We start from the raw sequence: 17,255 nt of genomic DNA, 5'->3' as shown, positions 1-17,255 counted from the left end.
TGATGGTGCGTTCTTTAACGTTTCATATTTTTGTTCACGTCGATTATTGTGTTCTCTCTCTCTCTCTCTCTGTTCCCGAACGCTCAAAGTCATCGTCAAAAATCAAATATTGCCACGAGGCAGCACAAAGAAGTACACAGAAGAGCGCGAGCGTTTAAATGGCAGCTAAAATACGCTGGAAAGTCTGACATCGTGAACCAGTCCTGCGCGCGGACATAAAACGGATTTGCTCCTGTTTTTGCAACACCGTTGGTTAAACGGACAATCTTGGCTATGTATCAAGCGGCGTTTCTTTCCGAAACGCGTCTGTGAACGACGAGTAAACGATAGCAAAGGACAGCAAGCTATATCCAGTGGTACATTCGACTGATTCCTATCGTGCCATGCAGCACGGTTTGCACCGATGCGTACATAGGCCTCGACATCGGTGCCCGAGAAAGCATTCCCGAGTAGATCGTTCAGCTGTTCCTGGAGCCAGAAGAGGAGCCACGTGATTGGAATTCTCTCTCATCTTGGTTGCACTCCCAGTTCTAAGCAGAGACCGCCTCTGGGCGCTCTGCGATGTGGTCTGAATGAACCACGGAGGCGAATGTGTTTCGAGCACTCGATTTCGAACAGGTCTCCGCGAGAGTGCTGGCTCCAAGGCAACCAGCTGATATAGGTTAAGAGAGAGAGAGAAAAACAAAAAGGTAGACGTTGCGATGACCTCAAGCAGAGAGCTGCAGTTGGTGGTGACCTCTTCTCTATCGTAACGTTATAGTTGTCGTGATTACACATGGACATTGGCGCGCCCGGCCGATCACGTGTTTGTCTTCCCTTAAATCCCTTCATCCGTGTAGGGTAGCAAACCGAGCGCGCGTCTGGTTGACTTCCCTACGTTCCCTTCCTTCTTTTCCTCCTCCTCCTCCTCCTGCCTCTGGAGGTGGCAAGTCGGCAACTCGGGACTTGGGCATCGTGGGATGACGTCACGTCCGCTGTGCGCGCACTGCACCGTTGTAGCGAGGCAGTGCCGAAGGCAAGAAATACGGAAGCCGGGGGAGTTTATTAGCTTGCATGCCGCTCCCGAGAGGAAGAAACATTGCGCACGGGGTGGCAAGTGCGGCTACCGAAATCAGGGTGATGCATGGTTTCACGAAGAGCAGCTTTGTGCGCGCGCTTTAAGAGACTCCGGAAGCGAGGGAAAGCACCAGCTATACACGTGCTCTCCGAGGTACGTACTATGCCAGACTTGTTTCGCATAGGACACGCTACAGGGAGTTTCTTCCTTCCGGTTTGGTATAGGTTCCGCGTGTGCCCTGCGTCGTTGCATAGTATGAGAGCGGAAGAACGTGCTCTTTTTTTCGAGGTAGCGAGCCCAGAAGGAATTGGGTGTCGTTGCACCGCCGTATATCTTGGGGGCAAAGTTGGGTTTTCGGGGTGGCCATGCCGGTGGCGCCTTGGTGCCACTTGAAGCATGTTCGAGGAGCTTCCGGAGCTATATATATTGTGTCTCGATCGACCATATCGTTTCGGGCTTCCGAGCGAACCGAGAGAAAAGGAGAACGCGTTGTTGTATTTCTCACGTTTCTTTTTTTCCTTTTTCGGTTTCCTTGAATGATTCACGATATGACGGTCGACTGATGTTCACGTTCCATGCATCTTGCAGTGTGCATATTTGTTGTCTCGCGAAACAACCAGAATGACTAACTCAGTCCCTGAGTCATCGTCATTTTACGCGAGTACGCGCCGCAGGCCTCTTTTTTTTTTCTTTTCTTTTCGTTCACTATGTATTCAATCAAAAATTGATTGATGTCTTGATATAACGCCACGTCGCGACGGCGCATTCCTCAACAGGTGTTTCACGTCCGGTAAAGCCCCTATGCAAAGACAGAGAACGCTTTCCTTTTGCGTTAGCACTGGCGTTACTCCTTTCGTCGCTGCAAGTAAACAAGCAATCTTGCCTTCCTGTCGCTCAATGAGGGCCTTTTATTGCTACTGAAGACAGGCACTCTTCAAATACGCTCCTCTACAACCGGGAATTCCGCGCGGACTGACGGACGGGGACGACGCTGTTGTCGGAGCCGTGCGGTGTGGAAAGTTGCAGGGTGACGGAGAAGCGAAGAGGGAGGTGGTGAGGAGGGAGGGGGGGACGGGGGGACGGTCGTCTAAACATTTCCGGAAAGCGTAAAGGCACAGCTCTCTTCACTGTCGGCCCAGGACTTCTTGCATACCGGGTGTTTCACCCTCTTTATATCGCTTCTTAGAAGTGTCCCTGGGCTTTTATTTTATGTTTCTCTTTATCAGACTTCTTTTTTTTTTTTGCAAGTGGTTTTCGGTAGCGATGTGACAGGCCGCTCCAAACGGCTGCTTCGGCAAATTTATGCTACGCGGCCGACACTAATGCCTTCGTCGTAACTTCGCGCGACTATTCTTTATAGTCACGCTCTCGGAGCAAGTTTAGACGTGTCACCAGCTTAAAGTTGGTAACGCTAGCTGTACCTCCCGCCACACACACTTTTCCTTTTTCCTCTTTCTTTGTTTTTCTCTTTCTTTGTTTTTTTTCCATTGTATCCTTTAGATTTTGCATGACACCATGGTAGTTGACCAGGTTTGTGAGATTGCGGACGGACCTTTGTTTAATCTACCGCATTTTAGAGAATGCTCAAAATATATTTATGAAGAACGAATCCGTGCTGTATTATTCGGGAACTTGTTTAGCATGCCTTGGGGGGCGCTAATTTGTGGCGCTGTGTGTTATGGGTGAAGCTCCCCTTACCACCTTGCGGTACCGCAAGTATAAGAGCTGGTAAGAGGTGGTATCGTTGCTTGGCACAGGTACCACCGCCCGGTATTTACCGCCGTGTTATACTGGAATATATTCTGTATCGGTCCACGAAAACTGTCGGACGGTCGCAAGAAATCGCGGCTAGTTCCCGAAGAGCGCTAAGCGCATTAAGAGTCTTGTTGCGGTAGCGCTCGTTCACCGTTATCTTTTATGACCGTTCTAGTAAAGGAATTTTTGCATCCAGATTCGTAATGAAGTACGTTCAAATACGACCACGGGGAACGCCATATTGGAGCAAGAAAAAAAGGTGAATTTTTGTCAACAACGGACGAAGTTCCAACGTGTACCTATACACCTTTAACGAGTTCTCTCTCTCTCTCTCTCTCTCTCTCTCTCAAATAGCCTAAATTGTACACATCTTCTTGCGTCACCGCGTTGCGATACTGCGAATGCAATATAACCATTAGAAGCAGTGATTAAAAAATTGTGCCGGTCCAACGAACGTGCTCGAATCTCTGAGAAGCGAAGATTTCGTTAAGCATTTACTTATATGCCATACAACTTATCATATTCCGAACAGGGTTTTACATCATATATGTATTACGCGTCACTGCCAGGCCATACGCGGCCCATGCGTACAAATTGCTCTTTGTTATCAACTTGCGCAACGTGTAATCTCTCGCAACGTTTATGCACGGCACCGTTCGCAAGCTCTGCGCCGAAACGGTTCTGCTTATTCGAGGAAAAGAATGACGACGAGAGCTGCATGGCACGGAGAAGGGCGACACATACCCAAATGCGGCATTCTGTTCCATGCACTTGCATCGCAGTGGCACGTAGCCATCATGGAAGGTTGGTTTTTTTTAATTGCCTGTGACAGTTTTTAAAAAATTGCCCGTGACAGAGAGTTTTTACAAAATTGCCTGCGACACAGAGTTCTTACAAAATTGCCTGTGACACAGAGTTTTTAAATGAATTGCCTGCGACAGAGAGTATTAAATAATTGCCTGTGACACAGTTTTTTTAAAAGATTGCCTGTGACAAAGTTTTAAATAATTGCCTGTTACACAGTAAATAAAATATTGCCCGTATGGTATGGTATGAAGAACTTTATTTAGGTCCTGAGGGATCAGTCTGGGACTGATGCGGGCCGCTCCCACGTGACAGAGAGATTTTACAAAATTGCCTGTGACACAGAGTTCTTACAAAATTGCCTGGGACACAGAATTTTTAAATGAATTGCCTGCGACAGAGAGTATTAAATAATTGCCTGTGACACAGTTTTTTTAAAAGATTGCCTGTGACAAAGTTTTAAATAATTGCCTGTGACACAGTAAATAAAATATTGCACGTATGGTATGGTATGAAGAACTTTATTTAGGTCCTGAGGGATCAGTCTGGGACTGATGCGGGCCGCTCCCACGTGACAGAGAGTTTTTACAAAATTGCCTGTGACACAGAGTTCTTACAATATTGCCTGGGACACAGAGTTTTTAAGGGAATTGGCTATGACAGAGAGTTTTGAATAATTGCCTGTGACAGAGTTTTTTAAAAAGATCTCTTGTGTCAGATAGCGTAACTATATTAACTGGGCTGGATTGCTCGAAGCGGCGGAAATTACTCGCACAAGAAGTAGAAAACGTGTGTTCGACTAATTACCCAAAGTTTACTGATTAACCCTTTAGTTATTTACTCGACAGCACATGTTACAATTTACGTATCCTAAAGGGTGAATTTGCCAGGCATATGCACGGTTGCGAGATTTCTGACATATATGCGCTATGAAATTTACGGTAAAAAATGCGCTGTTGTTTCGCTTACTTTTCTGACACACCGACCTTTTATCCATTTAAGCGCAAAAGTAACCGGAACACCCACGTATTTCGACACACACTTTAGGAATGAATGCCTCAAAACTGGTGTCGTCCTGAATATTGGTGCCAAGTCGATAAACCTTGCCAATTCACCGGCTGCAATTCGTAAATTTCAATGTTAGCCGTAAGGTAATTAAAAATAATTAAAGATTATTTTTTAAGTTAGTCGGTAATGCATTTCGATTTGTCACGCATATAATGTCCGCATCTTTCAGTAATTCAGCTGAATAGATCATTGCTATCCATTCAGTACAAGTAACCGTGATCAGAGCAAGTAATCGTGTACAGATTTAGCATCCAGCTCTATGCTGATCAGAACAGATGCGCGTTTTGTGCCAGTTAGCGGACCTCTGTTCTCCGTATAACAATAATAATAATAATAATAATAATAATAATAATCAAATACTCCCTGAAACCAGAACATAAAATGTAAAGGTATATCTAAAGCATGCCGACCTGTTATTGGAATAGCATATTATAACCAGTGCCTTTTCTTATTTACTTAATTTCTTTGATTTAGCCGTCCAATATGTGTTACTGAGTCTACGCTCATTTTTTTCGCCTATACTCCGAAATGCGGATGTACGACTGAGACACAAACGGTATGCGGAACACTTAAATGTCGCTTGATGCGTGTCGTACTTTTCTGGCATTTCTGTGCATACGCCTGTCATCGCCATTCTTCCTCCGAAGATCTTCGGAGATTCCTTCTTCCTCCGTCGTGTTCGCGTTATCGTTGTTTACAAGTCGCGATTTCATGAAAACGAACGCGATCCACGATAGACGTCTGACATTGCGTCCGCCTTGATTACTCCGTGCTTGCATTTCCGCACAGCTTCGAAGCGGCGCCGTCCGCAAATTTAAAAAAAAAAATTAAATGCTTGTGAATGAAGTTGCGCTACCTTCGAGGTGGATAACCATAAACATTGCGTGAGATTATACACGTTCAATAGCACGTAAGTAGACGCAATTGCACGCATTGCCGTTGAGTCGTATGCAGCGTTTAATGAATCGCTTCACTAAAGCGTCGTTTTGCATCGATTCCGACACGTGCCTGGGATCTGCATAAATGTTTCAACCTCACGCGCTACTGCTGCGTTTCCTCTCGTCCGTTTACGCTGGCACCACTGAACACGTTAGTGCAAGCGCTGTCTTTACGATGCAAAGGCAAATTTTCGCTGTATACCCGTTGTGGATCAAGTTCTGACGTTCGCGTAGTCCGTCCTCGATACAACAACGTCCCGTCTGACCTACACGTAAGAATTTCCACATGCCAGTACGGGATTCTGTAGACAACATGCGTAGTCTTGGTTGCCCACTTCTTTCTCCCCCCTGCCGCAACACTCGAAGATTCGGGAAACCCAGAAGTTCACTCCGACTCGCTATATAGTCAGCTCGCGAGAGATGTCCAACGAAGCGTGCAAAGCTCGAGGTCCTGTCAGTCACCGGGCCGGCGACGCTGTCACGGGGCCCACTCGCAGTCTCCGTGGCAAGAAAAACACGACAGACACACTTTCTCTTTGGTTTCTTTCTTCTTTCGTGCTTATCTTGACACGGCCGCTTGTAGGACTTGATGCATTCGTCGCCCGCCATTCCGTCACTCGGGGCGACCGCGTCGCCACCTCGGGATGTCATCAGCGCGCCGCGTCGTACGCGTCCGTGTTTGTGGTTTATCGCTTTTATGGTGCGGTGGCCTGACGCGCGAGTGAGCTGGCCGAAGGCTTGACGGGGAGCGCGCAGATCGCGGATGCGGGCACCGGAAGGTGTGCCGAGCTACAGTCGGAGGCGAGGTTCTATCTCGGGGAACGACAAGGGAGGCTGTTATTAAAGAAAGCTGTTAAAGACGCTGTCGCGCCGTTAGTCATAAGTCCGCCGCGAGGTTCTCGGTATACGCGTAGTGCAACGAGCGTTCGCTTGAATCCGCGTTGCTTGGATCGCTGCCAACGCGCGGTCTCGTAAGAGTGCAATTCGGCGAAGCGGAGCAGAGGTGCGCTGAGGTGAAGCGCGCGTGACAGGTGATGGGGTCACTTGGGTTGGTGACGGCGGCCCCGCGGTGTGCGGGTTTTTACGACGTCCGGCCTTAACCCTTGCTCGCTTTCGTGAGGTTTATATGCGGTGGCGCGAAATCTGAGAATGGGACAACGCTAACGCTACAACGAAATTTTACAGGCCCGCATCCACCTGAATAGCGTCCGCCTTTTGGAAGTTCACCTGAATATAAATGACTTTTTTAAAAAGTTTCTTCTTAGCTTCGTGGCTTAAACAGTGTTGGTAAGCTGCGCCCGTCGATTCCAAAGTAAGGCACTGTAACGAGTACTTCTTTTGTGTGTGTGTGTGTGTGTGTGTGTGTGTGTGTGTGTGTGTGTGTGTGTGTGTGTGTGTGTGTGTGTGTGTGTGTGTGTGTGTGTGTGTGTGTGTGTGTGTGTGTGTGTGTGTGTGTGTGTTTCCTTCAATCTCCATTTGTTCAGTTTAGCTTCGAAAAGTTCAGCCGTCAGCTGGTCGCTGACTGTCAAACTTGTGCTCTATGTCGGCTATGTGCGCCTCTCTTGGCATCTTCACGAAACATTATTGAAATGCATAAACGCATGAAGTATACGGACGATTTCCTGCGCAGTCTGTGGGGTGTGTATGGCACTCTGCGTAATTATGGTTCCACTAATGATAACTCTCACAGCTGCTTCACGACGTTTGGTTTGTTACCGCGAACTTTACGCAGACCACTCAAACTAACTATATTTCTAACCCAAAACGGGTGAACCAGAAGCCTCGAATAGGGGGCCAAAATTCAGTGTTTGTCCCTCCCCTCTGAGTATAGTCTTTCTGCAAACATGTCGTTCGAAAGTTTATAGACGATAAAGAGGGAAAACAACGAGTTTATATATAGACACTATACAGATTGCCTACATTAATTTTTACAATAGCGCCGCTCCGTTGCATATATTACCCGTTTAATCAAGTCTCCCAAATCTATCATTGTTGCTGCGTGTACTCAGACTTACTGAAGTGCTCGCTGAACAACAAAACCGTTTTGGTTTTCGGTGTGCAGTTAAGTTACTCATTATTTCTGAATCGACTTTATGTGCGGCAAACCAGTTAGCTTTAGCGTTCTACTTGATTCCAATAGAATTTCCAAGAGCGGTAAACTTTGTGAACTCGAAAACAAATAAAAAAAAACAAGAATTTGAAAAGAAGTTCTCGCGTGAGAGCACACTTGGGCGCACGAAGTCGACGTCTAGTGTTGGGGAGCATTTGCGGCGCATTCTGACACGCCTATAAATTTTCCTTGTCTTCACTTCTCGTTCGTGACATGAGAACGCACCTACCCACACGGTTGATTAAAAAAAAAAAAATGTCACGCATTCTGGTTCGTGCTTGTGAAACGCGAGAAACCAAAGAAACGCGCGATGCATTCTGTGCTCTTGCTGTGGTCGCATGCAATCCTAGAATCCGTGCTCTTTTCATCGGACGTTGTGTACACATTTTTGCATCCCGTGCAGTTCGGCTTCTCGGCGTTACAGGGCTGCTCGCGAGTAAAAAAAAAAAGAAGACTGCGCGTTTCGCTCTACCTCTTTCCCCTGATTCCGTATTACGCATGCGCATACACTTTCGCCGGGTGCTCGAATAAATAGCGCCGCCGGAAAAATGTCACGCAGCCCTTTTCGCCGTGCTTCGTCCCGCAAATTGCGTGCACCGCTGTGGACGCTGTCCCCTTGGCGAATTCGCCGGATACGGGGAGCGAGAGATGGCGCGATATCAACCGCTGGCGTCACTCTACCGTGGTGTGCGACATTTCGTTTAGTTACAAACGTGTCTACTTTTGACGACAGGGTTTTCAAGGGAACGTGTTTGAAAGTATGCCCCCTACCCGAATCTCGTCCGTTCTTTGGTGCACGAAAGTTAAGCGCGTTTAGTTACACGATCCCGGTGTGTCTACTTTCTCAGGGAGACTCGATGGAGACGCCATCAGTTTCCTGCGGATTTCATGCGACTGCGCTGTCACAGGTTGCACGCAGAAGATGCGCACTGTGTACTGGCGTAGTGCCTCGACACTACCTTCCTCTGTACGTGCCAGTGGTGTTTGTGCCGTTGTTACAGGTGGTGTTAGCCAGGTCATTAGTTAAAGAAGTTACGTAGTCTGAGCACCATGCATTGCCCATAACAAGGTGCCAAGGAGAAGCGGAGTGTATATCTACTATAATGTATACATACTTAGAGGCGTATTCTCGTATTTACCTGCGCAGGTGTGTTCTTCTCACCGTTGTGCGTGATTTTGCGTGGTTAATTAATCATGTTTTCTGGTCTTGTTCAGCCACATTTCGTAACAATAAATCGTTGCCAAGCGATGTGAAAATGTAATCTCCGTGACTATAATTGCAGGTAATGGCTGAATAGGCCACGTATAACCCCTCAAAACGAACAAATGATGAAACAAACTTAACAGGGAAGTCTTGCGATTTGGCAGTAACGAACCTGACGTTAAAATTGCAATTAGGGCCAATTTGTACGCAATATTACATAGAAGGAAAATTTGGCCTGCATTTTTCTATAGCGATATTCACCCCTCTTCCGTCGTGAAAATAACGAGTACAGAATAATTTGGAAGGAATAGTGTACTAGGCTAAACTTCTTTAATGTTACCCTTTGGCCCTCGTTTTAGGAAGAAAAGGGGCTTTAATTTCCGAGAAGTTAAGAACAGGAACTCTTCCAAGTGCACGCCTTCAGCAGCATCGCCTACGCTGCCTCCGAATCCTGGAGAGGCGAGGGAAGCTAGCTCGTTCTGGCAGCTGCAGCCGGTAGTACAACGCGGCCTCGCCGGATTGGCCCCATCAGTCCAGGAGTCACCGCACGCTCGCGGCGAGGAAGGGAAATCCAGGACTGATTTGTGGCCTTCCTCCTCCGCTTCTGGAGCCCGCTTTGAAGAGGTCGTTGCATGGCGCTTGCCCTCTGGCGTACTGCACAACCGCCCTCACTGCGAAAGGCTTCCAAACAGACTAAAAAGAAAGGAAAGAGAAAAACGTAGGAGAATGAGAATAAGAAAAAGAGAAGGAGCAGAGAGAACTGTGAGCGAAATGCCGGGACGCACGTCGAGCGCGTCAAACGGCCGCACTTGCAGCACTGGCCGCGGTGATTTGTAACTGTATTTGGTGCGTGCGCGTACGCAGATCACGCCGCCGCGCGGCCTGAAGACGAAAGTAGTGGAATGGGGTGGGGAAGGGTTGGCTGCGGTCTTAGGCGCGAAGGAAGAGAAAGAAAAAAGGCAGGCGAATAAATTCTAGCCGGGAAGTAAAGGACGAAGGGGGGGGGGGAGCTTTGGGAGGGTGGTGGAGGGAAAGGAAGATCGCGGAGGAGGGTTGCAGAATATGCGCGTGGGGAGGGAGGGAGGGAGGGGGGGGCGAGAACATTACTCAGAGTGCAACGCTTGAATCGCAGTCGAAATGAGATCCGAAAGGATTGGCGAAGGAAACCGCCTTTGCCGGCGCTCGCTCTCGCGATGGCAGGCTGCTCCGCTGGTGCCATATGGGACGGATGACCTCCGTACCGTGCACCCCTTTTCATCCCCTCCCCTCCCTCCCCCAAAATCGCACGTGCACTCTCACTCTTTCGGTGTTATTCGTTGGAATTAGTTGGGTGAAAACACGTTCGCCTCTTTTCTTTCTTTTCTTTATTCGTTCTTTTCGTTTAAGCGGAGGTAGTTTCCGAACGACCTTCGAAGGTCGAGCTGCCTGCACGCGCCATTTCGAAGCACGAGAATTGAATTATGAATCATAATGCAAAAAAGGGGGGTGGGGGGATACGAAAGCTTTACGCAGGGAGAGTCAACACGGCGCGGAAGCGAAGAGCTGGTTGTTTGGGAACGTGTTTGGGCGTATTCGTGCTGTCTCCAAGTATAAATCAGCATAAAGCAGTATACAGCTACGCGGGAATTGGCGCAGCGATACCGTGCATTCGTGGGATCGCACTCTCGCCTGCTGCGCAAGACCGTCGAAGTGTTTCGAGATATGAAGCAGCGTGCACTCGTGTCCCTCTCACATAGCCTTGCTTTGGTTTCCGCTCAGTGCGGTCGATATGCCTCGGGGCGCTCTTACTTGTTTCCTAATTTGTTTTGAGGAGCCTTACCTTACCGCATTTTGCATGTTCAGACAGTCGGTGTTAGCTGTAGCGTTCCTACTTTTATCAGCTCTATTTCTCTCTCTCATAGCTGCATATGAAGGGAGAGTAAATGTTAAGAGAGCACAACAGATGCCGACCAAGGTAACGACATACTTAAAAAATTTGTGCTTTCGGCCCCCAGTCGGAAGCCTCGCTCACAATGAAGGGTGTGTGGGAAGGTCGCGAGTTTGTATGCGGCTGACCGCATGAGATACAATGCCAGCGTAGGTCGGGTGGAAATTTCCGTCGTTCCCCTTCAAAGTCCATGCAGTTGTTAGGATATGTAGTTGGATCGAGCTAACGGCGCCGATTGAAACTTCTTCGCTGTCCCTATAAGATATCTTTCTAAATACAGTCGAACGCCTTTTATACCGAAGTGCTTGGGGGGCCCCCGAAACCATTCGTTATTCAGGTAACTTCGTTGTAGGTGGCGCGTTCGTTGTAGAAGCCACTCGGCCGTACGCCGTTCCGACTGCAGCAAGACTTCCTGATGCGTAATTAGGTCTCCCCATCTTGTTTCGTTTGTTGCGCTATCTGATCGTTCGTACCGATAGTGCATGGCGGCGTATCCGCATCGCTGCAGGTCTCGTGCTATAGGGGCACACGTATACCGCCCGGGCGTGAATGTTCCACCCCCTGGGCCGCCACCTCGATTCACCGCCGCGCGTCTATTGTGCGCTGTCGTAGTAACGTACTACATGGCCGTCGCCTGCGCTCCCCTGCAGTCTTGCATTGTCTACGTCCGTGCACCCCCCCCCCCCCCCTTCCACAATCGTCTTTCGTTTCCCTGGCGCACAAGTATCGCACGCCGCCTGTACATGTGCTTGTGATTGCCGCACGTTCGGTTCCGTGCTTTACCGTATTTACCCGCAGCTAAGCCCGATGGTTTAAAGCGCTAACTTGTCGTGTGCATTATGTGTAGCTGGGACCGCAACGTTGCCGTTATTCTGTCAAGTAGCTCAGCTGGTGGTTTTGATGATCGTCGTCATTATTTCATCGCCATCATTATCATTTCCAGGTCGTCATGCTAAAGATGTGCGCTGCATTTTTTTTTCGCCTCCCGCAGGCGGCAAGTTGTTCTTTTCGTCCACTTTCAATTCCTTTTACCATTTTGTTTCTGTATATGCTTCAATTAAAAAGAACGAATCTTTGCCTGTATGCTTTCCTTGGCTCCATTGACTAAAAGCGATTCGTGCACTAGTGCAGTACTTGAAGTGCACTAGCCTAAGAGAGCGTTTATAGTGTCCCTCCCACACGCACTTAGTGCTTACTCTCTCCCTTTTTCCTCTAGCTTTTCCCCTATCCCCAGTGTAGGGTAGCAAACCGGGTGCTCTTCTGGTTGACCTCCCTGCCTTTTCTGTCCTTGCTTTCTCTCTCTTGACTGTTGGCATCGCAAGGCTGTGTCCAAGAAAAATCGGAACCCTCGGTTCCCCTTCTTCTCGTTCAGCTGCGCGTGGTGATAATAGTGGACGTAATCGGAGGCAGTACTGGACGGAATGCCGCCAAGTTTCACGTCTTCAGCAAAACAGCAGCTTTTTTTTTTTTTCCCTCTCGACATCTCTGAGCTTGGGCTGCCGCGTAGGATCGGAGCAGGGCCTGTACATGTTCTATCAGATGCGGTATATAGAGACAGCAACAGACAGCGTGTTGTTTCGAACGCACGGCGAAAGCGTTCATGTTATTTCGCTCTCGGGGGCTTCCGGATCGAAAGAACGGCGCGTTATTTCCCGCTCTGGCAACGAACAGCTGCGTGTACCACAGCCCCGCACGCTTGTCCCTCCCGGGTTGCTTTTGTTCCTTCACTGTAGACGGCGCTTGATTTGTGGCCGACCCGCAACGGGCACTTTATGAAGGGTGGTGAAACAATGGGAATGAGGACTCTCCCTTCCCCCCCCCCCCCCCCGAGTGGAGATGGCGCGTTCTTCCGCCTGTGCCGCTTATATGAAAAGCGGGGTTCGACGCCATCGTGTTATACGCGTAATTATGATAATCTTGACTACTGGCAGGTTTGGTCGTCGAAAATAGCCGCAACCAACAATGGCGCTAATTATTATGCGTCCCCCCCTCCGTCCCCCCCCCCCCCCGTCCCCTCCGCTCTTGCTGTCTCTGCTGTCTGTAGTCTTGAACCGTACTGTGTCTGTAGCATCCGTACTGTATCTAGTCTTGAACCGTACTGCATATGTAGCATGACAGTCCGTTCTATAGTGTTCAAAACCTACCGCTGTTGCGAAAGTTCGTGTCCCAGCTTTCGTGTGTCTGGTTGCAGATTTCGTCATGTTTCCGTGACGGAAGTCGCCAGAAAAGCGCACAAGTCGCAATGTTTGATTCTGTGTTATACGATGCGGTGGGCCGCCGTACGTCTCCGTCACGTCGCGGTTTTTGTGCTGTGGACTTACAAACGCCTAACGCAGTTTCTTTATGTTATTGTTATTATGTTTTTTCATTGGTTCAACCTATTTCTGGCCAACATACTTTTGTACACATTCTTTACTGAAAGTTTATAGTCTGAAATATGTAAGCCGTATATTCATGCGCTGGCTGTAGACCGCGTCCAAAAACTTCGCAGAATATAGGACAGGCTATAGGTTGTCTTTTGACTATGTATGGAAATACCATAAATAATATACTGAAAAATACGTATGTATAGGTATAAGCATATAGTTTAGAGAACATCTGTAGATGACCATCTTGATTAACCATCTGTAGATATGTATCTATAAACTATTTCTATCTTCGGCCAAGTCTCCGGATGGTTTATAGCCGGCGTATGAACTTAAGCATTGAACCATTTCAGACTTGACTTTCTGTAAAATGTGTATGATAGTCTAGAGAACGACTAGATTAAATGAAAATGCTGCGCACAATGCTTGTGTTCAACTTTCGATAGCATGACTACAACAGGCGATCAATCTATGCGCTATGTATACATAGATATCGAGAGTTCATAAATCTACAGTTAGCCTGTATAGTTCCATATCTACAAGCTATACCTACAGACTGCCCGACAAGATTTTCGGGGCCGGCAGCCAGTAGCAACAGCTGATTAATGAAAGAGATGGGACCATTCATTTTCGTCCCTGCAGCGTTTACCGCTGCAGAAACAAGCTGTGCGTTTCCCGCTGCAGGAACAAGCTGTGCGTTTGCCTTCTTCCGGCGTCCCCCCCCCCCTCTCTCTCTACTCTCTACCTCCTTCATCCAGGTAGCCCTCGCCCCTCACACCCTTCCTCTTCGAATGCAGCTTTACCTCTTCGTGCACCGCTTCTTCCTCCGCGGTGTTTGGCAAATGACACCGCCGGTTCTCAAGTGGTTTTTCTATACGGCCACTTCTAGCACCTCTCCTTTTGCGGCTCGGCGTGGCCGCACGATTAAGTGGTCTCGCGCAATTACGACGTCCTTTCCTTAACTTTCTTTTTTCATTCTTTTTTTCGAAGCGCGCTCCTAATCTGTGTGGGAAGCGGCTGGCTGGTTGGCTGGTGGCAATCGGCTGCGGCCAAATGACAACCTTGCTTCCCTCTTATCATTCGGTGGGGAGGTGCGGGCAGAGGCAATCGGGGTATGCAGGGAGGAAAGGGGGGGGGGGAGTGCATCTGGATAAAGTGGAGGGGGAGGAGGATGCGGTTACTGGAAGAACAGTCGCGCAAAAAAAAAAAAGTGGAAGAGTCTCGCAGTGACAACCCGTAAGAGATTTATTTATGGTTTTGGCCCCGGGAGCGAAACCTGGGGGCTATAACTGCTGCACGCCCATTTCCCGTTCCTTCGTGCTCTTGCTCTCTCCGCACGAACGTCTGTATTGAGAGAATTCGGCGCTTTTGACGGCTGTCTTTCTTTCTTCTTTTTTTTTTTTTGCCTTATCGTTGGACTCTTAACGTGCCCGATTTATTGCGTAATTGGCACGTCTAGACGGAGACCGCTTAGTTCGCCTCCGCGCAAGAGGCTGTTGAAACTCGCGGGCTGGCGAATATTTGCTACGCCCGTCGTTGTCCCGCGATTCAGACGGCCCGTGTGCGATGTGTGGCACACATGCCCTGACCTCGCACGCGAGACGCATATATGCAGGCCACTTAGAATTCGGCACGGGTTGTCTGGTGCCGGTTCTGTGCCCCCGGACACGTGCAGACCTTGCAGGTTAGACGTCGAGCACGCGCCGACGCTTTGTCATGAGTTGCGACGCATTGTTTTGGATGGGTCCGCGTGATTGCATTGCGCGTAGCTTCCTTCGGAGAAAGACAGAGTGGGGAAGGAAAGGATGAAGTGTTCATCGTTGTTGGTAGTTCTCGCATTTTCTCAGATGTTTGAGGCGTTGATTTCCTTTTTTTTTTGCGCTCAGTTGTGGGTTGTGCTTTGGCTAAGGCCTTCAACAAAAGGTCTTCGTACAGTCTTGTGTATACTCTCGTATCTTAATATCCCTTGACTTATTGTTTAAATAACTTAATAACCTTCATTCTGATCGTGATTCTTGTGCTGTGACTTTGTGTTCAGTTCGCCGTTTTCTGCAGATATACTTCCTGTGCTCTGCATGGCATTTGATGGGTATGTGTCTCGATTGTTTAACGAATGTACTTTTTTTTTCTTTGCAGGTGAGTATACCGTTCCTTGGCATTCAACCGTGCCGCCCGGTCGTTGTCTGCTTACTATTAGGCGGCAACTCAGTCGCCGTTGATTCCAGCGTCGTGAAAGCCACGTACGTGTTCCACACATTTTTTTTCCTTTCTTTTTTTTTTCACAGGTATCGCGAATGGAGCAGGTGCCTTGCCATATTGTGTAGTTTGGCTTAGACGGAAGTTCTGTGCATATGAGTTCTGTGCATTAGTTCTGTGCATATGAGTGTTCGCCACAGACGTTGCAAACGCGTCTGTGCGCATAAACTGATAACCCGGTTATCGAACCAAAGGAGAAAAAAAAATGCTAATATTGCTCTCGGATTTGACACCGGCGCAAAGCGGTTTTACCCACATCGCTCCTCGCGAAGTTAACAAACAAACAAACAAATACACACACACACGCAAACACAGTCAGAAGGAGACAGACAGAGCTTGTCTTTCAGTGCACGCTGCTGGTGAAACTCAGGCGCAAGCAGCGTTGAAGCTTTGGCGGATTTTTCGCTATATTTAACGAATTTTTTGTTTTGTCCAGCGTTAGCACTGCGCCTCAATAGGCGATAGTGAGGTTTAGTGGAATTTAGCTAATTTTTAGCGTATTTACGTTAAAAAATATCTTACGGTGATTTTTATCATATTCACCAGAATGTTTAGCAGATACCGGTGGATGTATGTTCTAACAGTATCATTACGAGAGAAGAAATGGCAGTATTGGTGCTGCTTGATGCCTAGCGCTATAGTGTACTAAATAATGATGGAGGAAGGAAAAATACAAGAAGGGAACACGACATCAGGCAGTTGGCCTCGGCAAGCCGGCCACCTTTGACACCAATCCCTCTCCCTTTCTCTCTTCCCCATCTTTTCTGGGTGTACGTGAGCGTTGGCTCTTGGGAGATGAAAGGGCCCTCCTAGGTTGGCAGATCTTTCTGCAATGACCATGCTTCAAAAAATGTCACGAGGTGCCTCCTGCTGGACATTTTCCCTCACGCACGACTAGAACAGCAGCGCTAAACCATAGTTCGCTTGCGCCGACCGCGCCTTGCAGGGAAGCCCGACGGCCCATCTTGTATTGCGCGCGCACCGCTCTTCCGCGCGACGCTTGGCGCCGTCTGGAGGTCCTCTCCCGAAATTTTCCTGCATCCGCCGACCCGCCGTGGCGGCATCTGTCGCCGTTTCGGAGAACCGGAAATTTCGGCGAGGAGGCCCCCCCCTTCCCTCTTTACCATTATCGTCGCGGGTCCGCGGCGCAGATGAAAAGCGGAGGAACTCCCAGAGAGACGGCGTTGGAAGCAATGAGCTTTGAAGGATGCTGCCTCGTTCCGAACACGTATGAGAAAAATGATAACAGTTGACCTTGTCGCGGTAAACGTGATTTGGGAAAAATCTTGTTATTGTTTACTAAGATAAATTGGAAAGTAAGCTACATTACATTCGGCTGTCCCAGGAGACAGCTGAAAAAAATAAATAAGAAATAAATAGACTGCCCGTTTCCGCTTGTGACACATACTCACATGCCACAGACGTACTAATTCCGCGAGAGAGCTTAAATGCAATTAAAGATGTAAAAAATAAATGCAATCAGAGCGTGATTTAACGGGAACTCATATTAACTGCGCAATAAAAACACTGGCGTACAAGCATACGCGCGAATTTCTACGTCATATTGTTTCTGTGCTCCTGAAAACAAAATACAAGCACAGAGTTCGCAATATTTCGCAAAATATTGACAGTGGTGGTGTTGCAACAGGAGGGTGGTGATCAGTCTCGTGTGCTTGGCCGGCAAGTGTCCTGCCTTGTGCTATTAACACATTTGCTGGTCCAAACGCTCATCACCTCACTGTCCTCGGAGAAAGGCAATCAACAGGCGTA

The 17,255-nt window shown here is 48.4% G+C and overlaps 1 long non-coding RNA gene across 1 annotated transcript in view; it reads left to right on the top strand.

Annotated features, from left to right (window-relative positions):
* Positions 1–15,469, top strand: part of LOC135921821 (uncharacterized) — a 262,348-nt gene extending 246,879 nt beyond the window's left edge. The window contains exon 4 of the long non-coding RNA XR_011508662.1: positions 15,366–15,469. This is a non-coding gene — a long non-coding RNA (uncharacterized lncRNA). The remainder of the gene's footprint in view (positions 1–15,365) is intronic.
* The last annotated feature ends 1,786 nt before the right edge of the window (positions 15,470–17,255 follow it).

The sequence above is a fragment of the Dermacentor albipictus genome, chromosome 9 (assembly GCF_038994185.2).
Source record: "Dermacentor albipictus isolate Rhodes 1998 colony chromosome 9, USDA_Dalb.pri_finalv2, whole genome shotgun sequence".
Taxonomy (NCBI): domain Eukaryota; kingdom Metazoa; phylum Arthropoda; class Arachnida; order Ixodida; family Ixodidae; genus Dermacentor; species Dermacentor albipictus.
The sequence above is the reverse complement of the archived record's forward strand: the minus strand, read 5'-3'. Positions and strand labels throughout refer to the sequence as shown.